The 27,074-nt window shown below is 39.7% G+C and overlaps 1 long non-coding RNA gene across 1 annotated transcript in view; it reads left to right on the top strand.

Moving 5' to 3' along the window:
* Positions 1–9,647: 9,647 nt before the first annotated feature.
* The window catches only part of LOC308507181, a 47,828-nt gene continuing 30,401 nt past the window's right edge, over positions 9,648–27,074 (top strand). The window contains exon 1 of the long non-coding RNA XR_013994863.1: positions 9,648–11,110. This is a non-coding gene — a long non-coding RNA (uncharacterized lncRNA). The remainder of the gene's footprint in view (positions 11,111–27,074) is intronic.

Here is a 27,074-nt window from a genome sequence, read left to right on the forward strand (position 1 = left end):
TGGCTCAGGCATCTGCTTGACCCTTCCTTTGTAAACGTACCCTTCTTAGAGAATCCTCACCCCTTCACTTAGCTCTAGCTCCTGATTTCAGACTCTTCAGAAATGCCTCGAATTCCTCCCTATCTATCTTGGGTCTATTCTGTGTTTCTCAATGGTTCATGAACTATTAGAGATCACAGACACTTTGAGAAGTTGCTGAATGTAATGGACACTCTTCTTAGAAAAAATGCACATGGCCACATTCAAATGCGATTTTGCATACTGTTCCAGCAGGGTCACAGAGCCCCTGAAGCTGAGGCCTAGGTATGAGACCCTTAAGAATGCTTTCTTTAATGTGACCTTATAAGTTCCATATGCTATTCCTTCCTCTCTTAGCACCAGCTCAGCTCTAGCTAATTTTGTACTCATTGGGTAATCTCTTGATGACTGGTTCAGGGCTCTAGTTACCTTAATAACAGAACAGTCACTCTAAATAGCTATGGGGAGCATTTCAGTCACTATAAATATCTATTCCCATTGGTAGGATAATAGATTGGCATTATGGCTTATAAATCCCCCCACCCCTCACAAAAGAATTTTTAGAGCCTGGATATATCTAGGTGAAATAATAAAATTCATAAAACAGCAGCATTGAGCTCCAAACTCTGGACTGAGAGTACTTTCCCCACTTCCAGCCTCATTATTCGCAGTTAATCAGAGGTTTCCAGCTCTGGATCTGTCATATGGTATCATTTGTATCCTCAAGTGAACTTTGAATTTGCACTTCTCTAACTCAGTTGGGCTTTCTTCTGGAATGGCCTGATCCTCTATCTCATACACCACAAAAATTTAAAGTTAGAGGATACATTGAGACCATTTCCTGCAGAGGCTCAGGGAAGAAAGTGGCTGGTCCAAGGTCCCACAGCTGGTGGGTGACAAGGCAGGGCTATAACCCAACCAATTTCTATTTCAGTTCAGTCTCTCCATTTCTCTATGCTCTATGGGTGATTAGTCCTTGAATTTTGGATAAAATGACTTAGGAAGTAGAACATATGTGTAGGGAGACCTCATTGTATGCCTTAGATATGTTGTTGTGAACTAGATAATAAAGTGAATTTCAGTAAATTATGTATTTTTTCATTTCTTTCAAAGGTTAGAGATGTATTCCATCTGTAAAAGCTTTCAGCCTTGGGTAAATACTTTGATATAATAGAAAAAAAAAACACGTACTTAGAGAGAAAAGATTTTTCTGATGAAATATTAAAATAATGTTCAGAATAAACTAACAAATATTAAACTGTGATACAACAAACTTTTTGTCTAGAGGAAGATATCTCCTGTCTATTTCTTTAAACTTAATATGTATTTTTCTCTATCCACAGGTAAATACTTCCTTTTGAAAAGCTCAAACTTTTATTCTTTCTGATGAGTTTATCTTGCGGGATCACTATTAATTGTTTAACAGCCTGGATTAGCTTGCTGCAATGTTTGCTTAATATCTGGTGTAAATTCTTTATCATTAAAAGTCAGTTTTCCTGATGGGATTATTAAGATTTATTATTTCTATAATTATGACTTTCTGTGTAGTGGGGTTTCTATAAGCGAAACAGACAGAAAAAGAAGCAGTTATTTTGGCTTTTACTAGCCATAAGATAATTTGATGAAAATAACTCTACAAGGGTGTATGGGATAGCATAAAGTTTCATTCTTTAGAAAGGAAGTCTGATGTCAGTTTTCTTTCCTCAGTTACTTGCCATGATCATGTTTCCTCTGCCCAACACCATTCTAGTAACTCCCTTAGCCTAGTCCCACGGTAAGTATGTTTTTGTGCTATAGATGATTTCAAAAGGAAGGAAGCACTTAAAAAAATGAGCTGCAGAGACAGTCCTCATGCTTTACATTAATTAATCATTTCAGCCGGCTCCCCCACTAAACTTTTAAGTAGAGCAGCTAATAGGAAGCAAAGGGATGGGTTTGAATTTCATCTCCTTTTGTTTTCCATGCTCACTCTTTGGAAAATTGGCTAATGAGCAGTGAAATGGCCAGGCGTGAGATGTCAGAGAGGAGGGCCTGCTGGGGGGTGGGGAGGTGGGGCTCGCTGGCTACGAAATCGGCTCCTGAATTACCACCAGGTGCCCCACAGTTTTAGGAAGATATCTGAAATATCCAGGATCCAATGTTGAGAGGAGTAAGGAGAAGAAAAAATGGTGTTCCACTTGGGATGATGTCCCCTTTGTCTGTTGGATTGGACCTGTATGTCCAGTGAAAGCTCTTTAGAGAAAGAATTATAGAAGGCCAATGTTGGTTTGCAAAGTACAACAAACCTGTTAGTGTTTACAGTACAGATGTTGACACTGTTTAACCTAATAGCAAGCTGTTGCCTACATATCTTTCAGAGGGAAATTAAAAGACTCCTAGATCCACTGAAACCAATTATAATTTAAAATTTTATTTGTAGGGGATGCTCAAGACTTCAGGTAAAAAAATTAAAATTCATAACCCAACTGAAGACGTCTTCCTGACACGGGCCCCAGGGGTGCTGCCAAGGAGATCCAAATTAAAGACCAGGGCTTGGTTGCAAAGGCAGAGACCGGAAATCAGCTTTCCTCTGACCCAACCCAGCACTACTTTAATGAAGAAAGGAAAATGTCACTATTGCAACAATATTCAGTAGGAATTAGAAGAAAGAACCAGTTATTCCTTTGGAAAAAAGGACCAAAGACAGAGTGTGGGCCTGCCTGAAAAAATGTCAGTAGCAGCAAAATGAGGAAAATCAATGTAGAGAGGGCTCTGAGAAGATGCTGTTTTTCTGGACAGCAGCATTCTTCAGGCATAATGAATGGATCGTGTTTGCTGTTTTCATGTTTGCTCTTTGCCAAAAAATTCACCAGGTCAATCTGAATTCCAGAAGAGATGCATCAGGCGAGCCAGCTGTTCATTCCGAGACTGCTACTGACTGGCTGTGTGACCTTAGAGAAGTCACTTTCCTGCTCTGAGCATTAGTGTCCTAGGATTATGAAGAGAAAGGGTCCCTCCCAACTCTAAAAAGAATCAATCCTGCTGTAATAATACTTTGGATTCAGAAAATGTCTCCTCCTCTAACCCCCAAATTTGGAAAATGCTGTCAGTCTTTAAAATCCCTCTGTAACACACAGGTATTCGTTTCCTCTTACTGCAGGTGGAGTTAGGGGGAGTTAGTGAAGTTAAGAGGCAGGTGATTTTGTCACCTTTCAGGGGAGAATGGAGAACTGTACTCTTGACTTTAACCCAGAACTTGAGCCATTCAGGCCAGAAATTGCATGGAAAATGTTAAAAAGCCTGATGGAAGTTGATGTTTGGTGTTTTCTTTAGTTAACTGCATCAGCTCAGCTCAGGCATAGGTCTTCCTATTTTCTCACCAGGCCTCTCCACCTCTTTATTCTTTGACCACAGTTCATCAATAGTAGCTATAGCCAAGATACCAGGATGGGAATGATGCCATCTTCTGCTACATCTGTGAGGTGGAAGATGTGGGGTGAGGCCCAACCTATGGTGGGGATAAACTCATGCCTCACCAACTTTCTTCTCAGGAGGATATATTGACATTCAATTCTTCACATTCCCAGCCAGGGCTGTCTCTAATGTTTGTGTGAAGACATGCCCTGGGCTGAAAAATTGGGGCCTTTGCAAGGATGTATCTTTGGCAGGCAGCTGTCACCTATGTTTTCGGTGAACAGACACATCCAGCATTGTCTGTTCTCTCTCTCTGCCACAGTCTTCGCAAGTGGCTCTGGGAGTTCCTAGGTTGTGAGCATCCAGAACTTTCAGAGAAATACCAGCACAGTGTTTGATACTCTTACCACCTTCCTTCTCCAGCTGAGACTCACAGGATACTGCCTCTTATCACTGCTGTTCTAGGCTTTGATATAAGTCTCTAGGCCTGGAATTGAGGATGATTGAATGTGCCACCTCTAATTACTCTTTTACTCTGTTACTCTTGAATCAAATTTCTATATCTCCTTTCTCTCTTTTCTCAGGATAGGACTTACTCTAGAGGGCTTTTAGTTCTTCACATGAATAGACCCCTCATGTTTTAGTCTTCAGGCTCAAGCTGAGGTCCTCACCTCTGTGGAGTCTAGATATGAGTCAGAGCTGGCATACAGTCTTCTATGTCAGGGTCCATGCAGCCTAGAGGCAGAAGAGAGAACCCTCAGCTCACTGTTCGCCCTGGTATGAGAGCCCCCAATATGGGACAGTAGGAGACGATGGTATTTTGTTCCCAGTTCTGTGGCCTTCCTGCCCTCCCATAAGACCTCCCAGGCTCTTTTGACCAAGGTGAAAAGTAGAGAACTTCCCTTTGTTATGAAGCTCTCATCTTTCTCTGCTTCTGCAACTCTTCAATGCCTGTTACTGGAGGTATGGTGTGTCCTTAAGCTCCACCTGCCTACCACGTGACCTGGCTCTATCATCATAGACGAGGCCTTGTGCCATGAACCTCTTTTCTTCCTTCCTTCCTTCCTTCCTTCCTTCCTTCCTTCCTTCCTTCCTTCCTTCCTTCCTTCCTTCCTTCCTTCTTTCCTTCCTTCCTTCCCCAACAAAGCTTACTTGCCCAGGGTGCCATTCCATCACGAGCTGATCTTTTCTGGAACATAATAAGCCACTTTAAGTTGAGATATTAGATGATGACAATGACTTTGCAATACCTCTTCATCTGGCTATTCTTGATGGAATGTGATCAGATCTGTGAGGTGATACCCATCTTTTGGGTTTTGGGACTAAATACCAAGAGCCTTGCCATGAACATGAAAATGACAGCTCACCTGGGAATGGGTGGGCCCCTGTCTGTTGAGATCATCCATGCATGTGGCCCTTTACTTACCTCTTCACCATCCTCTAGGGATCCTTATAACCAGAACTTATGTTTGGGTGACTAGACCCAGAGCATGCTGCCTCTGTGAAAAGGCACCTTTGCCTGATTACATATAAGATAACACACCATTGTGTGTCTGCTAGAGCAAAAAAGGCTGACTGAGAAGAGGGAGTCTGGGGCTCCATTCAGTAGGCTACACAGGAGTTGAAGGTAGATATAACAGAATTAAAATGGTGACCTATGGAAGCCATGGAAGAAAGAGAATTAGGTGAGGGAGGATACAAGCCGACAAAAGAGGGTACTGGACAATTTTGACCCTAGTTATTTTAAGGAAATCTGGGTTATGAACATAGAGAGGTTTAGGGAGAAATAAGGCAAGTGGGTGGGGGGAAAGACACTGAGTAGGTTAGAATGAGCATTCTCCTTGGAGGAGACAAGGTTAAGGTCATTGTTAGATGAGGACAAGAGCAATGGTACTCCTCTGAAAGTTCTAGATGCTCACACCCATAGCGGATGGAAGGCAGGATGAGTGAAAGAATGAATGAATATTGCCAAGATTTTCTCTAGGCTTACAAAGACTTGTTGGGTTAGTCAGAGTTATTAATATAAATAGTTACATGGCACACCCAGTGACAGTCCAATTTTTAAAATTAACATTAAATCTATTTTAAAACAGTGTTCTAAATATTACGTACATTCTCTTTTTCATTCCTTTGAGGACAAGTCTGTTATTTACAGTGTTTATTACTTTTAAGCATATGGGAGTACATAAGAGATCTGTCCACTTTTTTCCAAAGCTAGTAAACAGGCTGGGAACAGGACCAATATCATCATAGTCACTCTGCAATTGACCTTGTGCAGGTTCTCCAAGGTCAGTAATGATGGTGGGATTTTTGTCAGAATTGACTTGTTTTCAGCAGGAGCTGGGTCTCCCGCCTACTAACATTTGTAATCTTTCCTTACTATCTAGCCTGCTGTAAAATTACTAGTACAGTTTCCCCAGGCAATGACTTTGTGATTTTCTACTTTTTTATTTGATCAATAAACAGTTTTAAACCAAAAAACCCCACAGTGAGAATAGCAACTTATTTGGTACTTGTAACTACCTGCCTTGGAGAAGAAAGAGGGATTGAAAAGATAAGAGCCTCAGGCTCCTGTTGCCTTCTTGAGGCCAACACTACTAGATGAAATAGAAAAAAACATCCATAGGTTAACAAAACCACACCTGACTGCCTCATGCTGAAGAACTGATTGTTTCCTGTGAAATTAACCCGTTGTTTCCTGTGAAATTAACCCATGGTTTTTTTGACCCGGTGGGTATATGCATTACCCTCTACAAATGTCAAGAAGGCAGACTTTGGCTGTTGTGCTCACTGCTGTTTTCCTAGTGCCAAGCACAGTGCCTGGTATAGATATCAGGCTTGAGAATAAGAGGGGGAATTTATTTCTCTGTTATATTGAGATGGGTTTCCAGTAATTTACTTGCACAAGTCTGACCTCTCCAGCTAGACTTAAGGAGAGACCCTAGACCCTATGTGTTTTCTGTTTCCTGTGGCAGCAAATTTAGTTTATGACCATGGAAATAAACCTGACCATAAACCTCTAGGTAGTAATGCCTATGTCTCCAATGATTACGGCTTCCCATCATCATGTTTGTTTTCTATTGGTTTTGTTTCTGGATAAATAGAATTTTGAATATAAATTTCGAAAATAAAGAAATATTTTTAGTAAAGCCAACATCAATAACCAGCTAAGGATAACAGAAACTTTGTGACTTGAATGGAAAACTGTACACACGCTCATATGTTGAAGCCTGAGGGAGGTTTCTTCTTACATTTGTTGATATCATTTGTTTTATCCAAGGAAGGTTTGGCGATAGGATGAAGTGAAAGCATGCCTCCCCCCCTTTTTCTGAGTAATGTGTCATTTTGCTTTTCTGATGAGAAATGTTGAGAAGCAGTTGACTTTTGGTTTTCTTCTTTTCTGTGGTGACATCAACTGACCAACACTTGTTGTCTGTGTTATGCTTATGACCCAGAGATGGTAAATTCAGTGATGACACAGGCAGGGTATCAAAAAAAAGGGAAGGATAGAGGAGCTAGTTTATCGTTCATAAAAGTAAGAATATTCTTTACACAACTCTCCCTTAAATAAAAAATGTGTTTTACTTTACCAAACACGGAATCATGGACATTGGGACTTGGAAGGGTCTTGGGAGCCACTATTTCAGTCTGCTCATTTTACCCACAAGGAAACATCCAGAGCAGCTCATGACTGTCTGATGTCACACAGTGAGTCAGTGGCAGAGTCCTCCCACTCTGGACCCCAGCCATGGGTTTTGAATTGGGATCGCAACCCCTGATTGTCCTCTATAATGATACGCACAGGAAACAAATTTGTGTTCCAGTTACAGATGGGTACTCAGGTAGCCGTTTTCTTCTGTGCCTTTGCTGGTCTGTTCTCTCCTGGGTGGCTTCCTCAGGTTTCTGGGTACCTTGGGCTCCAGTGGGGCCATTTCCAGGGAATTGACAGGAAGTCTGGGGACATAGCTAGGAGTGAGGTTCACTGCCATAAGTAACTCAGTGCACTCTCCACACCAGGAACTTGTCCATGGGCTCTGTGTTTCATGGCTCCAGCCCAGCAACCCAGTAGCATAAGGTTTTTTCCTCAGCCAACCGATAAAAACTCTGTCCTTTTCAAAATGTCCCAGAAAGCCAAAATAACTCATATTTTCCCATGCACTGTTAGAGCAGATTTATGTCCCTTTAAGAACACATGTGGTGTAAAAAGATGAAGGGAAGGATTGCCTAAAGTTTTACATATGGCACCAAGGTAATCCTAGCCGAGTTGGCTTCTCTCTGGAGAGCGCCTGCAGGGTATAATTAGAACAGAGATAGCCATCCCAACGATCTATACTTGAGCAAATCATGGCTAAGACAAAATTGGAACCAAGGCTAAATTTATCAATAACGGGGTTTAAAAAAAGGAAAAGAGGACAAATGAAGTTGAAATTTCTCCTTGTTTATTTTAATGTGCAGAACACTTTCTAGCTGATTTATGCCATAGCTTCAGTGTATTTTTCATTTTTTATTTATTTTGCAGTTAATTGGATTTCCAGGCTTTGCGGCCAGTCACTGCAATTGATCCCTGAAAAGATGGATTTATTGCTTAGACAGGCAGAATTCTGACAATCTTCAGAGGATGGAAAATAAAAGAAAACAGCCCATACACAGAGCACTGTGGGTCACCATCGGGTCAGACCAGCAAGATATGTTACAGCTGGCAGGTTTATGCCAGAACTACAGCACAAGTAATCTTGCTAAATGGGCAGCACCAGGACCCAACAGAATATGTTGTAGGATATTGTCAGTGATCCATGTTTAGGAGGAAATGTAGCCTAGGATGGAGACGCCAAGGTAGACGTCAGGTCCCAGACAGATTGGACTCATGGTTGAAGAATTCACTAAACTTGAAACAGCTCACACCTTTGGTGGCTTAATCTGGAATGCGACCTTATTTTGCCCGGTGGGTGCCTCTGTTGGAATGCCATAATGACTCAGGGCATGGAGCATGGAACCAATAAGGAACTCATGCCTTCAGCTACTCTTTACAGAGGGTCCTGGAAATCCGTCAGTTGAGAAGTAGCAGAACACTGCCCTTAGCTCTGCAAAAGTCTGACATCCATCCAACCATTTACCTGTTCATTCGACGATCCATCCATCCAACCATTTACCTGTTCATTCGACGATCCATCCATCCAACCATTTACCTGTTCATTCGACCATTCATACATCCATGTAATAATTTTTTATTGAGTCTCTACTATCTGCTAAGCATTTTGCTTGGTGCTGAGCATAGAGGAATGAATAATGAAAAAACATATATATATATATATATATATATATATATATATATATATATATATATATATATGTATTTCCTACCCTGTAGAGCTTATAGCTTTTTGGATAAGTAATTACAATTTTGCTCAGAGTTAGAAAAGAGAAATTCGGGGAACTTAGGAACATATTACAGGTGGACCTACCCTGTTCTGGGAGTTGGGAAAGGTTTCCAGGAAGAAATGCTGTGAGATGAGACCTGAGAGACTGGATATGACAATGGTTAGACCGTATATAAAATAGAACCCTGACCCCAAGTCTGTAGCAACCAGCCTAAGAAACCAACCTATTATCCACAGTAACGAGCCTAGACAGCCAGCCTGCTATCTATAAGTCAGACCATTATCTCTAGCAACCAATCCAGGAAGCCAATCAATAACCTTTATAACAATCTGCCAGGACTTGGTTAATAACTGACAACTTCTCTAATTTTTGCCCCTTCTTCTAACTTAGGACCAACCAGAGAAAGCCAAATATGTACCCCTATCCAATCATGCAGGATCCCCCACTTCTACTTATCCCACCTATAGAATTCCTAGACCAATAGCCTCCAATCAGGGTACACCTAAAGGCTTCCCTTTTCCCATTATAAAGCCTTCCCACTCCTCTGCCTGCTTTTGAGTCTCTGCCAAAACTCAAGTGATGGGGGCTGACTCCCTTGCTACAGCAAGCTGTGAATAAACAGCCTTTGTTTTTTCTCATTTGGTTGGTCTTTGTTTATTCCACAGCCCTGAAGAATGAGCATGTGTATGCCAGACAATAGCAGGGAAAAGAGTGTTCTAGGAAATGGAACAGCATATACAAAGACCTTAAGATAAGAAAGACTAAAGTACACTCTTCAAAATGAAGAGCCAAACATGACTGAAATGTGGAGGGTGAGGGAGAGATTGGAATGAGATGCAGCTGGGGTTATAGGTTGTGGGGAGGGGCAGTTGAGGTATGGGAGTGGGGAGGTTGGGATCATGCAGGACCTTGTGAGCTGTGTGGATGACATTGACATCTATTCTAATCAGAGACTCATTTGTGGCTGATGCTTGGAGTTTTACTCTTAATAAGTCCATTTCCATTGTGACTTATCTCCAGCTTTATGTGAACTCCCACTGCCTAGCTGAGGGCCTACCTGCTTTGAGACTTCCTTGTTTTCTGTTGGCATTGTTTTTGTGAGACAGATTCACAGGCAGAGACATCTTGTGTGTGACTCCTGCTTTTTCTCCGCTCCCCTGACCTTTTGGGTAGTGCTGACGTAAGCTCTGGCTTGTCCAAGCTCCTCTCTAGGCCTGCACCCAGAAGAACCTAGGGGGAAAGGTCAATGTAGCAGAGACTGGGAATTATTCCCATTCCCTGTTCTCACCTTCTTCTATAGTAGTAAAACTTATGGTCAACTAGATTGGAGATATTTCCCAGTCTCCTTTGCAACTCAGTAATAGGCTTTTGTACAAGGTTGGGCCAATAGGATGTGAGAAGTGATATATATAACTTCTGGGACATGCATTTAAAGGAGCAGAGCATTCCCTCCCCTTCCTGCTGGCTAGAATGTAGACGTGGCACTGGGGGAGCCATTTTGGATCAAATGTACGAGGGATGGCAGAGCCACTGGAAAGAGTTCCATGACTGATGGGGACTGCTTACATCTGGAAATTTAGTTGAGAGGAAAATATATTTTTATTTTATTCAAGTCACTATTATTTCAGTCTTTGTAACCACAGAAGTCCTATAGCTTAATTCAGCAGTTCTCAAAGTATTGTCCCAGAACCGAGGACTTCTGCCACCAGTACCAGGATGGGATATCGCCACAAAAATCCAGGACACCCTCAGGCCTGCTGCCACCTTAAGGTTCAGCTGCTGATAGAGCCTCAAGCCGTACGCAAGTTGGTTGAAGCAGTGTCTCAGGGAGTCACTAGAGTTGGAAGAATTGTGGTCACCAGGTTAATGTAAATTCTGGTTTGGTACCAATGCTGAGCCTGGAGCAACTCAGCAGAAGTCTCAGAGCACACTGAGGCCAGTCGCTGCCTACCCGGGATCTGTGGATGCCGACAGTTTTCTAAGAAGAATGCAATGCGGGCAGGTCTGGCTGCTCACCCAGAAAGTGCCTCCAGCGAGAAAGTGCCTCCAGTGCTGGGGGAGTTTAGTGGGACAGGGATACAGTGAATCAGCAGGGTGGAGCGAATGGGGTTCAACAGACCAATCAGATTCAGATTTGGCCCTGTGAGGGAGGGCTTACCACAGGAAAGACGGCGCTCACCTGCCAGCTGCACCAAAGAAGGACCCCACACAGGGATAACTGCGACTGTCCTCCAGCCCTTGACCAGAAGCTACACACCTCAGTCTGCTCCCCATATGCTTCCGATACCCCCGAGTCACTGTTCCTCCACCGGAGTCCAGGGTGAGTACCTGCGAGTTAGTGAGTCTGTGCACGGGCCAAGTAAGAGGATGTCCCACAGCCTTCCATCCCACCCAGGTGTCAGAATATCCACTGTTTTTCACATCCAGCTGTTATACGGACTCTTGTTCTTGGCACCAGTACTCTGGGCAGGGAGCCTGGTGTTGAGCTGGGGTCATTTGCTCCCCCGGGGGGAACCTCTGTGGCCGAGATATCCCTCCTGATTCTCAGTCCCCACACAGAGGTTTGGGGCCCATTCTGCATCTCAGCTCCTCCTACCAGTCTTCACGTGGCTTTTTCTTTATTTTCAGTTATAGGACTTCTATTTGGCTAGACTTCAGATGGTTCTCCAGGTTGATTGTCCTATAATTTAGTTGTAATTTTAATGTGTGTATGGAAGGACACAAGCACAGTGTTTATCTACTCTGCCATCTTCAATTGTAAATATTTTTGAGCTTAACATGTGCTAGGCACTTTTTATGCACGGCGCCTGGATCAGTCTATGCAGTCCTCACAGCAACCCCTTCAGGTAGGTCCTATATTATCCCCCTTTTTATGAATAGGGTATTGAGGCTCAGAGAGTTTATGAGATTAAACATTGCAGCGTGGCTCCTGAAGCTGCACTCTTGACTGTGACCCTCCACTCCTTTCTGGTCAGGAGTAAGGGACTCCCTGCAACAGGCTGGGGGATCTGCAGGAGGCTGGAGGTCCTGCAAGGTTAAATTCATTACTGTAATAACTTTTCCCTTCTCACCAGGGCCAGAGTAGCTGGATAATGCATGAGTTAGAAGCCCAATCAGCAATTTCAGCATTATCTGGGAACTTTTTAGAAAGGCAAATTCCTGGGCCCTGCCCCAGACATACTAAATCAGGAACTTTGGAGGTGGGGTCCAGCAAACTGTTTTTTAACAGTCCTTCTGGGTGATTCTGATGTATAGTAAAGTTTGAGAAATACTGGATTAGAGATAAATTCCCAGGGTGGTGGTGGTGTGGTGGGCAGATTGGGTGGGGTGGTGGTGGTTGTGAAGTGAGGGGTGGAGAATAGATTGACCGAGAGACTGGAAGCCAGCAGCCCATTTCTGAGGTTGTTGCCATCACCACAGTAAATAGTCAAAGCCTGAAATCTATTCTCAACTCAGAATGCACTTTAGAATCATCAGGGTGTGTGTGTGGGGAGGATGCTTTTAAAACTTTCCAGTGCACTGGCTTTGCCCCAAACCTAGTAGATCAGAATCTCTGGGGGATAGAGCCCTAACATGAGTTTTTTAAGAAAAATTTCCCCAAGTGATACTAATGTGCAGTCAGGGTTAAGACTCAGTTGTTCTCAAACTTGAAGATCAGCATCAAAATCCCCTGGGGGGCTTGTTAAACAGAAGCTATTGAGCCCCCCTCCTGGAGTGTTTGATTCAGTAGGTCTGGGCTGACGTCTGAAAATCTGCATCTCTAACATGTTTCCAGATGATACTGACACTGCTAGCCCAGGGACCACACTTCAAGAATCCATGCTTTGTATTTTCAGCAATATCCCTGCAGGTTAAGGAGAGTGGAGGCTGTGGGAACTAAATCTAGGAGGAGCTGGAGGGCCCTCTTCCTCCACAGTTAACTGGCCAAACCAGTGTATCAACTGATAGAAGCCAGTGTATTAACGTGTCTATGATGTGATTTATCTCGCTGAATGAAAATGAAAAAATTCCTGTTACTTATTTAGACATTTTTACCTGTTAGACATGTTTATTACTTAAATTTTTAGACCTACAATTTGTCTTTCCCCAGGACAATGGCTGCTTGACGTTCGATTAAAAAAACGTAATTTTCAGACATTGCTCAGTTTCCCTCCCCCTTAAAGGGTTTCCCCAACATATGAACTTGCAGAATGCAAGTGCTCTGAGGAGAATGCTAAGGCTTACGTTATCATTTGAGATCTGTAGTCAGAAATAAGGCTTTTAGAATGATCCTAGTTATGGGGCATTCAATATAATACTCATTGCTTCTGAAAATAGTCCAAGGCAATTTAACTTTTATTTCCTTTATAGAACTTGTCACCATTTATTAATCTTAATTTCCCTCAACATCGCATATCAGATGAGAGACCGATTTTTCTCCTCTGTTTCCATAACATTAATATTTAAATGGCAGAGTGTGACACTCATAAACAGCTGGGGAGAAGAGGGGTGATATTTCTTGGAAGGAAAACCTAGATTAAATGCCACATCAAGGCTTCTTTCTTAAAATGACTAAAAAGCTCTGTTTGAGAGAAGCATCCTAGGAACTGGTTTGGAAAGTGAGGATTTTTGAGGAATGCACTAACCATTTGGCTTTCCCAGGCTGCTGTTTCCAGCCTCCTGCCAGGCCTGCTCCTTTCAGACTGCTTAGGCCCCACCATCCAGATTGGCACGTATCAGTAACTTAATTTATCCTGTTGCTACTGTTTCTACTGACAGCAATTTTGTACAATTGGTTTTTGTACACTGACAAAGACTTAGTCTTTGAAAGCCAGAGTGCATTCTGTCAGCAACCAAGGGCCTCAGTTCACCCCTGAAGGGGTTTTTCCTCTAATTGCAAGTTTTACATGTCTACCTCTCCCTATTTGAATTGTGCCACTAAATGTGTAGACAGTTTACTATCTGCTAGATTCTGCAATATCTATTAGAAAATGAATATATTCTGCAATATCTATAAGAAAAAGTGAAAATCTAAAATAAAATGAAAACTACCCAGAAAAACCCAAACCAAAAATGTCCCAAACAAAGCAAGGAAACCATACAGGTGCACCTTTCAGTACAGAATAGGAAGATAAAAGGGCCTTGCCTGTGAAATAAATAAAATTACGTAAAATGAATAACATTATGTGAAATGAATAACATTACGTAGAATGAATAACACTGTTTCGGAGACTGTTCTAAAACTGAGGAAACATTTGGGGAGGTAGAGGCGGAAGACTGTGCAGGTGGATATGCTGGCAGAAGTCGTTCCACTTTGCATGCTAATGCTACTCACAGAAGAATCCAAAGCACGTTCTCTGCTTGGTTTGTAGCTCCAGGAGGGAATTCAGTTTTATTACTTTAGATATCTATTTGGCATCAGTTGTATGCTAGGCTCTGGGCTACAGGTGGCTGGGCACCAAGATGGATGAGGCACAATCTCAGCCTTCACGCAGCTGGTAGAGAGGATCAGACAAAAGCCCAAGTCCTGTGGGACATGTGCCAAGGAAAGATAAAACAAAGTGGTAGAGCACATCATGGAGGGGATGGAGATTAGAAAAGCATTAAAAGGAGTTTTGAAAGACAAGATTCTTAACAAATGGGGATCAGAGACTTGGGTAAAGGGAGCAGCACTGATTCACTATATGCTTCCAAAGTATTCATTGAGCCCTTACCTTATGTCAGGCACTATATTGGGTTCTGGGACTGTAAACATAAGTAATACTTTTTCCTGCCCTCAAGGAGAGGGGAAACAGGCAAGGTCAATTACAGTGTAGCAAAGGCTTCCTGGAGGAATTGATGTATAAGCTGAGTCCTAAAGGATGAATAGGGGTTACCCAGAAAAAGATGGAAAACGGTGGGGAAGGAAAAACACAGTATTGAAAGAGGATACAACAGGTGCAAAACCTTGAAGAGAGAGAGAACCAGGTGTTTGTTGAACTGCAAGGACCTGGGATGGCCAGAGAATAGAGTGTGAGAGGAGGGAGAACAGGAGATGAGGCTGAGGTATCATGGAGGCCAGATCAAAAAGGGCCTAACTTTTAGACATTTGCTCATGCAAGGGTTTAGACTTTTTTTGCAAATCATGAGGAACCACTAAGGAATTTTGTCATGGGCACTATGTGAGAAGATTTAAAGTTTAGAGAGACTGCTCTGGCTATGGCATGGAAGAGGGATGCCTGTGATGGTTTAGGAATGTATAATGATAAGACAGGTGAGAGATGATAAGGTTTGGTAGAGTGAGTGGAAAGAAGAGTTGGGTTAAAGCGATACCAATAAACTAGAATCAACAGGACTTGATGGATGATAAAATATGGTAGGAGAGACAGGGTCAAAAATGACTCCACATTTTTTGATTTGGGCCACATAGATGATGGTGCTATTTATAAAGTCAGAAAATAACAGAGGAACAGGGATCATTTGAGAGATAAGAGTAGATGATGAGTTTTGGACATGTTGAGTTTGAGGTGCTTGTGGAACATTCAGATTAAGAGGTCCAAAATTCATAGCTGGATCCATGAGTCAGGATAGAGATCTAGATAGTGATTCAAGTGATGGAACTAGAAGAGATTACTCAGGATGAGTGTGTAGAATGAGAAGAAATAAGAAAACCATGCTTTCTATTACCACTTCTCTTTCATATAGATGGTTCTAGATAGTTCAATAAGGTAAGATTAGAATCACAGGTATTGGAAAGGAGGAAATAAAACAGTCTTTATTTGCAGCCTATGATAATTTACATAGAAAACCTGAATTACTCTACAGATGGATGATTAAAATTAATAGGAGACTTTAGTAAGGTGGCTGGGTATATGATTAACATAAAAATCAGTTGCATTTCTCTATACCAATAAAAACTATAAAACAAAATTAAAGAGAAGGCAACATCTACAAAATTAGAATATCAAGTATGTAGGAGTAATATAACATAAAATATAAAAGACTTCTACAAAAAAAATTATAAACCCTTATTAAGAGATGTTTAAAGAAGACCTAAATGAGAGAGGAAGATAATGTGTTATAGATAAGATTTAATATCATAAAATTTAAACTATTATCTATCTGTACATTCAATATATTATCAGTATATCAATATATTATCTGTACATTAAAAATCCTAAGGTTTTTCATGGTACTTGATAAAATGATTCCAAAATTCACACGAAGGGTTACAGGGCCAAGAGTAGTCAGGATATTTCTGAAAAGAAAGAGCAGGGAAGAAGGACAATGTGGATTGGCGTGAGAGTAGACAAATAGACCATAGATTAGAGAACTAAAGATGAAACTTTGGTAGTGACAGAGGTGACATATCAGATCAGTAAGAAAGAAAGAGTGATCAATAAATGGGGCTGGACAATAATAGTTTTCCATTATCCATATGGAAAAAGACAAAATTGGATTCTTGCCTTACACTGTGTCAACCCCAAATGGATTAAAGATTTAAAGATACCATAAAGAAAGTTGAAAGACAAGTTATAAACTTAGGTAAGATGTTAATAATATACAGAACTACAAAGGATTAGCAAGAAAACATGTAAAGAACTCCTACAAATCAATAAGAAAAGCACATACAAACCAATAGAAATATGGGGAAAATAGACAAACAGAAAAATCAACCTTTGACCAATATTCTTTTAAAAGAATTTCAACATCGTTAGTGATCAGGGAAATGCAAATCAGAATCATGATGAGGTATCATTTTACATCTATTTAATCGGGTAAAATTAAAATGTCTGACAATGCCAAGTAGCAGTGCAATAGCTTTGGAAAAAAATTTGGCATCATCTCCTAACGTTGAACATGCAATCAGTTTAGAAAAGAGTTTAGTGTTGTCTTCCAAAGTTGAATATTCACATTTCCTATAGCTCAGTAATTCAATTCCTAGGTATATGAGTATAACCAAGAAAAACTCTTGTACATATGTGACAGGATACATGTACAGGAATGATCATAGTAGCATTGTACACAATATCAAAAACCTGGAAACAACTTAAATGTCCAACATTAGGTTGGGAGAGGGAGGATAAATGGTACCATGTTCACACAACAGATTACTATCCGTTATTATTCAAAAATAAATAAATCACAGTGACTGGCAACAATATAGGAAAATCTAAATAACATCAGGTTAAGAAAAAAAGTAACTCTCCAAATGTTACTTACAGTATGACACACCTTAAAAAGTAAAGTTAAAAACACTAATACACATGTATATAAACATTTTATACACATATATGTACAATGTCCATATTGAATACATATAAATGCGGTAAAACTATATGCAAAGGAAAGGAAGGGAATGAACCTGGATTCAAAAGTATGCTTATCTTAGATGGGAAAAGATAGCAGGAGGATGTAATGGGGGGGAGAAGAAGCGTATGGTTAGATGTAGATCCCTGTGATGGTTCTAGTTTTATTTTTTTAGGTGATATTTTCATTAATGCTTAATACATTATTAAAAATAACTATATAAAAGTAGCTCAGACATGGATCGATGATGAGAGGATCATCAATCAAAGGTTATGATGAATCCAATTCTGTGCATTTGAGGTCCGATTAGATAAAAATAATTTTTTAATGGATAAATGAATGAATGAATAGAAAACCATCAGTGACAGTGATCGGAGAGAAACCTGATATAGGCAGATCTTTACCATACTACTGAATTCTGTAATATAATGTACTTGCTGGGGCATTTCTTTAGGGGGATTATAAGTGAACTCAAGGAAATTCTGGAAAAATAAGTTATTAGGGTAGGTTATGCCTTGCCTAAAAATGTTCCTGGGTCATTCCTAAAAATTACATCATTTGCCATCCTCATAGCTTTGGGGATGCAGTCCTTTTTGCTTGCATCAAGAGAATTAACAGAACCTCAAATTTCTAATATGATACTTTCAAAATATATTATTTATTAAATTTATTGGGGTGACATTAGTTAATAAAGTTATATAGGTTTCAGGTGTACAATTCTATAATACATCTTTTATATATTGCATTGTGTGGTCATCACCCAAAGTCAGATCTTCCGTCACCATATATTTGACCCTCTTCACCCTCTCCGACCTCCCCCTACCCCTTTCTCTTCTGGTAACCACTAAATTGTTGTGTGTATCTATGAGTTTCTGCTTGTTTGTTTGTCTTGTTCATTTGTTGTTTTCAGTTTTATATCTCATATATGAGTGAAATCATTTGTTCTTGACTTTTTTTGTGATTTATTTCACTTAGCATGATAATCTTAGCATGCTGGATAATGAGGATCCATACATGTTGTCACAAATGGCAGTATTTCATCTTTTCTTATGGCTGAGGAGTATTCCATTGTGCATATGTACCACATCTTCTTTATTCAATCATCTATTGAAGGACACTTTGGTTGTTTCCATGTTTTGACCACCACGAATAATGCTGCAATGAACATAGGGTTACATATATCTTTACTGATAAATACTTTCAGATTTTTTTTTTGGTAGATACCCAGAAGAGGGATTGCTGGGTCATATGATAATTCTATTGTTAATTTTTTGAGGAAACTCTGTACTGTTTTCCTTAGTGGCTGTACCAATTTACACTCCCATCAGCAGTGTATGAGGGTTCCTTTTTTCTCCACAACATCTCCAACATTGTCATTACTTGTCTCATTGATACTAGCCATTCTAACAGGTGTAGGGTGGTATTTCATTCTGGTTTTGATTTGCATTTTCCTAATAGTTAGTGAAATTCAGCATCTTTTCAAAGGAGGTCTGATGATTAAGTTCGTGAACTCACCACCGTGCGCTTACATTGGCAGCACGGTACAAACAGCTTGGTAAGGTTTTATAAACTTGGTAGATCAGCGTCTCACAGCCGTGTTCATGTGGACGTGTGGTGCTGTCTTGCTGAGTGGTGTTCATTATTGTTGTTGCATGTTCTTTTTGTGCTGTTGAGAGAATGTCTGAGCTTGAGTTAGAGCAACAAACAAACACTAAATTTTTTGTTAAATTTGGCAAGAGTGGAATTGAAATCAGGGACGTGTTAGTCGAAGTTTATGGGGATAATGCCATGAAGAAAATGGCAGTGTACCAATGGATTAAACGTTTTTCTGAGGGGAGAGAATGCATCACTGATGAAGAGAAGTCAGAGTGGCCAGTAATGAGCAGAACTGATGAAAACATTGCAAAAATTCATTGAATTCTGTGTCAAAATTGTTGGCCAATTGTGAGAAGCATAGCAGACCAAGTAAACATTGATAGAGAAACAGGAAATCTTAACTGAAAATCTTGGCATGAGAAAGGTGTGTGCAAAAATTGTCCTGAAGGAGCTCACCAATGAACAAGAGCAAAGGAAAGTCAAAGTTTGCCAAGACCTTTTGGAGAGACAAGATGATATTTTGAACCATGTTATCACTGGTCATGAAATATGGTTGTATCAATGTGACCCTGAAACAAAGCATCAAAGTGCCCTATGGAAGTCAGCCAATTCTCCACAACCAAAAAAATCCCGTCAGTCCAAATCAAGAGTCAAAATGATATTGCTAAACTTTTTTGATATCAGAGGGATTATTCATTATGAATTTATACCAACAAGACAAACAGTTAACCAAGTTTACTATTTGGAAGTGCTAAAAAGTCTGCATGAAAAAGTTAGACAAAAATAACCTGATCTTTTCTCTAACAATTCATGGCTCTTGCATCACGACAATGCAGCAACTCTCACTGCACTGTCTGTGAGGGAGTTTTTAGCCAGTAAACAAATAACTGTATTGGCACACCCTCTCTACTCACCTGATCTGGCCCCTAATGACGTCTTTCTTTATCCGAAGATAAAGGAAATATTGAAAGGAAGACATTTTGGTGACATTCAGGACATCAAGTTAATACAACGACAACTCTGATAGCCATTCTAGAATAAGAGTTCCAAAATTGCTTTGAAGGGTGGACTAGGCATTGGTGTTGGTGCATAGCTTCCCAAGGGGAATACTTCAAAAGTGACCATAATTAGTAATATTCAGCAATAAAGTATGTAGCACTTTTTCTAGGATGAGTTTGTGAACTTGATTGTCCGATCTGTATATCTGTTGGCCATTTGTATGTCTTCTTGGGAGAAGTGTCGGTTCAGGTCCTCTGCCCATTTTTTAATTGGATTGTTTGTATTTTTTGTTGTTGAATTGTATGAGTTCTTTATATATTTTGGATATTAGCTCCTTATCGGAGATGTTTGCAAATATCTTCTCCCATTCTGTTGGTTGCCTCTTTTTTAGTTGATGGTTGTGCAGCTTTTTAGTTTGCTATAGTCTCGTTGCTTTATTTTTGATTTTATTTCCCTTGAATTTGAAGTCAAATTCATAAAATCCTCTCTAAGACTAAGGTCCATAAGTTTAGTACCTATGTTTTCTTCTATGCAATTTATTGTTTCAGGTCTTATATTTAGGTCTTTGATCCATTTTCAGTTAATTTTGGTGTCTGGTGACTTTTGCAACTTTACTGTATTTGTTTATTGTTTCTAAAAGTTTTTTGGCAGTGTCTTCAGAGTTTACTATATAAAGAACCACATCATCTGCAAAAAATGACAATTTGACTTCTTCATTCCCAATTTGGATGTCTTTTATTTCTTTCTCTTGCCAGATTGCTCTGGCTAGAACTTCCAATGCTATATTGAATAATAATGGTGGGAGAGGGCATCCTTTTTTGGTTCCTAATCTTAGAGGAAAAGCTTTCTCTTTTTCACCATTGTGTATGATATTAACTGAGGATTTGTCATATGTGGCCTTTATTATGTTGAGGTACTTTCCTTCTATATTCATTTTATTCAGTGTTTTAATTATAAATGGATGTTGTATCTTGCCAAATGCTTTATCTGCATCTATTAATATGATCATATGATGTTTATCCTTTATTTTGTTTATGTGGTGTATCACGTTGATCAATTTGTTTATGTTGAACCACCCATATACTCCTGGAGTGAACCCCAGTTGATTGTTATGTATAATCTTTCTAATGTATTGTTGTATAAAATTTGCTAGTATTTTGTTTAGAATTTTTGCATCTGTATTCATCAGAGATATTGATCTGTAGTTTTCTATTTTTGTATTACCCTTACCAGGTTTTGGGATCAAGGTAATATTGGCCTCATAAAATAAGTTAGGAAGTATTGCCTCTTCAATATTTTGGAAGATTTTTAAGAAGAACAGGTATTAAATCATCTTTGAATGTTTTGTAGAATTCACTAGTGAAGACATCTGGTCCTGAACTTTTACTTTTGTGGAGGTTTTTGATTATTGTTTCAATTTCCTTGCTGCTGATTGGTCTGTTTAGATTTTCCAGTTCTTTGCAATTCAATCTAGGAAGGTTTTATATTTTTAAGAACTTGTCTATGTCTGCTAAGTTATTGATTTTTGTAGCATAGAGTCTGTCATAATATTCTTGCATGATCCTCTGTATTTCTGTGGTATCCGTTTTAACTTCTCCTCTTCATTTCTGATTTTGTTTATTTGTGTTTTTTCTCTTTTTTCCTTAGTGAGTCTAGCCAAGGGTTTGACAGTTTTATTGATGTTTTCAAAGGACCAGGTCTTTATTGCATTAATTTTTGCTGTTGCATTTTTTTGTTGTTGTTCTCTATTTCATTTAATTCTGCTCTAATTTTTTATTATTTCCTTCCTTTTGCTGACTTTGGGCTTCATTGCTTTTTCTTTTTTTTTCTGGTTCTTTAAGATGTAATGTTAGGTTGTTTATTTGAGATTTTTTGTTTGTTTGTTTCTTAAGATAGGACTGCAACGATATAAACTTTCCTTTTATTACTGCTTTGGCTGCATCCCGAAAGTTTTGATATGTTGTATTTTCATTCTCATTTGTTTCTTTGTATCTTTGATCTCTCCTTTTATTCTTTTTTTTTTGACCAGTCATTCTTTAGTAGCATGTAGTTTAACCTCCACATTTCTACGTTTTCTTCCCACTTTCTTTTTGCAGTTGACCTTCAATTTCAAAGCATTATGGTCAGAGAATATGCTTGGTGTGATTTCAGTTTTTTAAAATTTGTTGAGGCTAGTTTTGTGTCTCAGATATGGTCTATCCTTGAGACTGTTCCGTGTGCACTAGAGAAGAAAGTATAATCTGGTGTTCTGGGATGAAAAGTTATATAATTGTTGATTATGTCTATTTGGTCTAATGTGTCATTTAAGGCTGCTATTTCCTTATTGGTTTTCTGTTTGGATGATCTATCCATAGTTGCCAATGGGATATTTAGGTCCCCTACTATAATTGTGTCTTTGTTAGTTTCTCCCTTTAGTTCAGTTAGTAAGTGCTTTATATATTTTGTTGCTCTCTGATTGGGAGCATTTACAAGGTGTGATCAAACAATATGATGAATGTTTAAATAAAAAAAAATATTACAGTAAAAGACACATTGAGGGGTATTAATTCCCCTCAAAATACCCCCCACCCACTTTAAACACACTTATCCCATTGTTTTTGCCACTTTCTGAAGCAGTTCTGGAAGTCCTCTTTTGTGAATGTCTTTATGAACATTTAAGAAATGATGTGCATTGAAAATGGTCTGAGAAATGGGCAAATGGTTTCATTCTTCATCAAGACAATGCTCTGTGTCACACATCGCTTCTGGTATGGCAATTTCTGTCAAATAATAACATGATGGTGTGTCCTCATCCACCTTCGCACCTTATCTGGCACTGGGCAACTTCTGGGCTCTTCCCCAAAGTCAAAATACCATGAAAGGTAAATGTTTTGATCAATTCAGGACATTGAGGCAGCCATGACAGTGCAACTAAAGACACTTGTGAAAGAGGACTTCCTGAACTGCTTCAGAAAGTGGCAAGAATGATGGGATAATTGTGTTTGAAGCAAGTAACATTCATTCAATAGAGTAAACATTCACTGTATTTCTTGATCACACCTCATATATTGATAAGTGTTACGTCTTCTTGATTTGTGTCTGCTTTATCATTATGTAATGTCCAACTTTGTCTTTTGTTACCTTTTTCATCCTGAAGTCTGTTTCGTCAGATATAAGTCTGCCCACCTGATTTTCTCTGGATGCCCTTTACTAAGAGTATCATTTCTGCCCTTTCATTTGGAGTCTGTATTTGTCCTTGCAGCTGAGATGTTTTGTTTGGGTTTTGTTTTTTGATTCAATCTGCTATTCTGTGCTTTTTGAGTTCAATTCATTTACATTTACATTGATTATTGATATATGGGCATTTTCTATAGCCATTTTATCATTTGTTTTCTGGTAGTTCAGCGTCTCGGTTGCTTCTTTGTCTTTGCGATTCTGTCCACTATTTTAGTTTAGTGGTATTCTATGACTTTTCCCCTCTTTTTTAATGTAATATGGATTTTGTTTTTTTGTGTGTGTGGTTACCATTTACGTAAAAGAAAGTTTCATATATACAGTATGAAACTATATACAGTATGAAACTACTATATACAGTAGTCCTTTTTCTTCTGCATGAGTCTTATTCTATTTCTCTTTGCAAACTCAGACATTTACCCCCTCCCCTTTTATACATTTTGGTCACAAATTATCCCTATTTATGCTGTGAGTTCATTTCTGAGTTACAGTAGCTACTGTCTTCTTCTCTTTTTCTTTGTTATATTTTTACCTCCGTTAACCTTTATGTTATATTTAATTGTATAATGACCTATTTTGAATAAAGGTTGCAACGTCTTGCTTCTGTTAGTCATCTTACTGATAGTTTTGTATCCTTTTCTTTTTTTTGTTTCAGGTAGAATAACCCCCTTCAGTATTTCCTGTAATGCTGGTCTTGTGGTGGAAAATTTCCTCAACTTCTGTATGTCTGGAAAGGACTTTATTACTCAGTCATATTTAAAGGATAACTTTGCTGGATATATTATTCTTGGCTGGTAATTTCTCTTTCAATAGTTTGAATATTTGATTCCAATCCCTTCTAGCTTGTAGTTTCTGCTGAAAAATCTGATGCTAATCTAGGAGGCTTTCCTTTATAGGTTACTGTCTTCTTTTCCCTGAGTGCCTTGAGAATTCTGTCTTTGTCATTAATTTTTGACAGTTTTAATATAATGTGCCTTGGAGAAGGCCTTTTTGGATTGAGATAATTAAGTGTTCTGTTTGTTTCTTTGATTTGAGGATCCAGTTTTTCCCACAAGTTTGGCAAGTTCTTGTCGACTATTTGTTTGAATAAACTCTCTGTTCCCTTCTCCCTCTCTTCTTCTGGTATGCCCATTATTCTTACATTGCTATTTCTGATGGAGTCAGATAGTTCTTGTAGAATTCTTTCTTTTTATCTCCAGTCTCTCTCTTCTTCTATCTGTGTCATTTCCATATTTCTATCTTTGATATCACTAATTCTTTCCTCCATCTAGTCAGCTGTATTTCTTAAGCTCACGATTTCATTCTTTATCTCTTTTACTGAGTTCTTCAGCTCCAGAATTTCTATTTGGTTCTTTCTTTAAAGTTTCAATCTCTTTGGTAAAGTGTTCCTTTTGTTTATTTATTTTATTTCTGAGTTCATTAAACTGCCTATCTGAGTTTTCTTTAATCTTGTTGAGTTTTTTTTCAGAACTGCAGTATTGAATTCTTTGTCATTTAAGTTACATATTTCCATGTCTTTATTTTATTTTCTGGAGATTTAAAAATTTTTTTTTTCTGAGCTACCTTGTTACCTTGGTTGTTCATGGTATTTGATGGATTATTTCTCTGCCTAAGCATTTATGGGAGTGAACTCTGTACGATGTTGATTAGTCAAGGTTTTTCTTTTGTTTTCTAGTATGTGGTGCTGGAACATTTTATTTTCTCTTGCACTGCTCCAACTTCTTGGATCTCTGCTGGGTGATGGAAAATGCCTGTATTTCCTGGGGAGGTGGACCTCTCCTCTGTGACCAGGTTGCCTCAGTCTCAGGACACTAACCCTAGGGGATAATGTAGAGAGTGATGGTGTTTCGAGCCCCTGACATCTCAGTACTTCCCTTGCAGACAGAGGCAGTGCTGTGCTGCCTGACATTATCCCACGAGCCCCCAGTGGGATCAGCCATGAAGGGTGAGGGCAGGGTGGGCTGGGAGAGTTTGTGTGTTTGTGGCTTTCTTCTCCTCCCGGACCTCAGCTGCCTTGCCTCTGTATCTCCACCCTTGTCACCGAGGTTAGCCACAGTGTTCATCTGCTGCTCAGGAAGTGTTTTCTGGTTCTCAAGGCTGTAAATATTCTTCTTTGTAACCCAACAGTCACTGCTACAGTTTCTGCTGGGGCCCACTGCTAGCTCTGTGAGGTTGTGGGGAGGCAAACTCTGGGAAGATGAAGGGATGCGCCACTGTTTTGTGCCTGGCAATGACAGCTGCTAGAACACAGCTGTCACACTTCTGTGTTTGGTCTCTGCTCTGATTGCTGGGTTCAGCCATATTATAGGTGTGCTGATTGCTCAGGCAGGGCTGCTTGGGGCCACAGAAAGTGCACCCACAGCCTGAATTCTCCCCTCCCTTGAGACCTGCAGTGACCTCTGGGCTGTGTTCATGGCACCCGTCTCTGCTCTTCTCCTTTACTCCATCCCCAATTTGCTCACCTACAGATGTTTCAATGTGTGGATCTCTCAGATGTGTTTGTGTGTTGTGCAGGGAATCCTTTGTTGAATTATAGCTGTTCAACTTGTTATAACTTCAAGGAGACAGATCAAGGGGACCCTTCACATTGCCATGCTTCTGATGTTACTCCTAGAGTATGTTACATTTCATACAAACCATTTTCCTCCTCATCATTATCAAGTAAAATTTAATCCAACTTGGATTCTATTCCTAGAGTTTTACTAGACTCTTTCTCTCTCACCCTGAATCTTGTAATGTTTTAGTGGACTGCTTAGTTCGAACCACCCACTGTGGCCATCCCACTTTATGTGTCCAGCAGAGACCTCAATAATGGAATTTTCTCTTCTCATGAAGTGCAGGACAACTGTGGTTGACTGTTGACCCAACTTTATGAGAACAATTCAGAAACAGTTTTTTTGTCATGCAACAACACCTGCTTTTAATTTGCCCTAAAGAGTTGTTTAAAAGAATGAGGGACTTTGGGTGAATGGTTAGCTCAGTTGGTTAGAGCGTGGTGCTCTTAACAACAAGGTTGCTGGTTTGATACCCCCACATGGGTCACTGTGAGCTGTGCCCTTCACAACTAGACTGAAACAACTACTTGACTTAGAACTGATGGGTCCTGCAAAAACACTTAAAATAAATAAAAGTTAAAAAAATATATCACCCTTTGGGGAAAAAAAAAGAATGAAGGACTGGAAATGAAACTTTTTTGAAGGAAGCAACCTTAAACATTTATCATGTCGTTTGTCCTCATAGCTTCCTTTCAAATTGGAACTTTTCTCCTTGTGACCATAATGAACTCTAATAAGTTTATTTCACATGTTTACTTCTAACACTCCCATTTTGAGGCAGAAGTGTGCTGAGGAGTGGGAACCATGCTGTGTGTGTAGTGCAGATCTGATGCTCTCCTGGATCTGGACATTCTCATAGCTACGTACTTCTTGGTTCTGGGCTCTTCTCTTCTCCCATTAAAAAAAAGCCAGTCGATCACTGGCTGGCAGTTTTCCATTTCTCCAGAATTATGCCTGGACATTTTGGGCTTGTCATAGAATTATATCCTTAGTTGCCCATTTAATTTCTCCCCCTTTACTGTAGTAAAGTTTCTGAGGCAAAACCAAAAAACAAGAGGATCCTAACAGTGCGTAACACAGGAGCTCTGACCTCACTATTGCAAATTCCCAAATTTCTGCAATCAAATCCCTTTACACCTTACTTAGATTTCATATTAAATATTGTTTTGTAAAGAATAAAATTTCTTTCAGATAATGACAATGAAAACTTTATTTCCAAGGCAGATAAAATGTTCCACTAGATTGTAATCTTCCCTACTAATCTTCCCTATTTCCCAAAGTCTTCATAGGGTGTCTGATGAAAAGTACTACTCAGGCAAGCAACCACTAATTCTTGATCACAGAGATAAAATTGGGAAGGAGTTAAAACTCCTGTGATAAAACTGGGAAGGAGACATGGCTTAGGTCTGTGGAGAAAGTAGGGCCTCTCACCTCCTCAGCACCCTTCAGCCTGAATTTTAGTATCATAGTGCTCAGCCATGACAAAGACAAAGAATGGCTTGTCCCAAGAGGAGCTCTGGGAACATTTCCCCACCAGCCCTAGGAGTAGAAGAGGAAGACTAATATGGGGGGGCCTGACCCACCTCAAGCACCAGGACCTACCTGGTCTGAGGCAGAAAGGTAAACACTATACCTGAGTGCTGACTTTTAGAG

This window comes from Rhinolophus hipposideros (assembly GCF_964194185.1).
Source record: "Rhinolophus hipposideros genome assembly, chromosome: 14".
NCBI lineage: Eukaryota > Metazoa > Chordata > Mammalia > Chiroptera > Rhinolophidae > Rhinolophus > Rhinolophus hipposideros.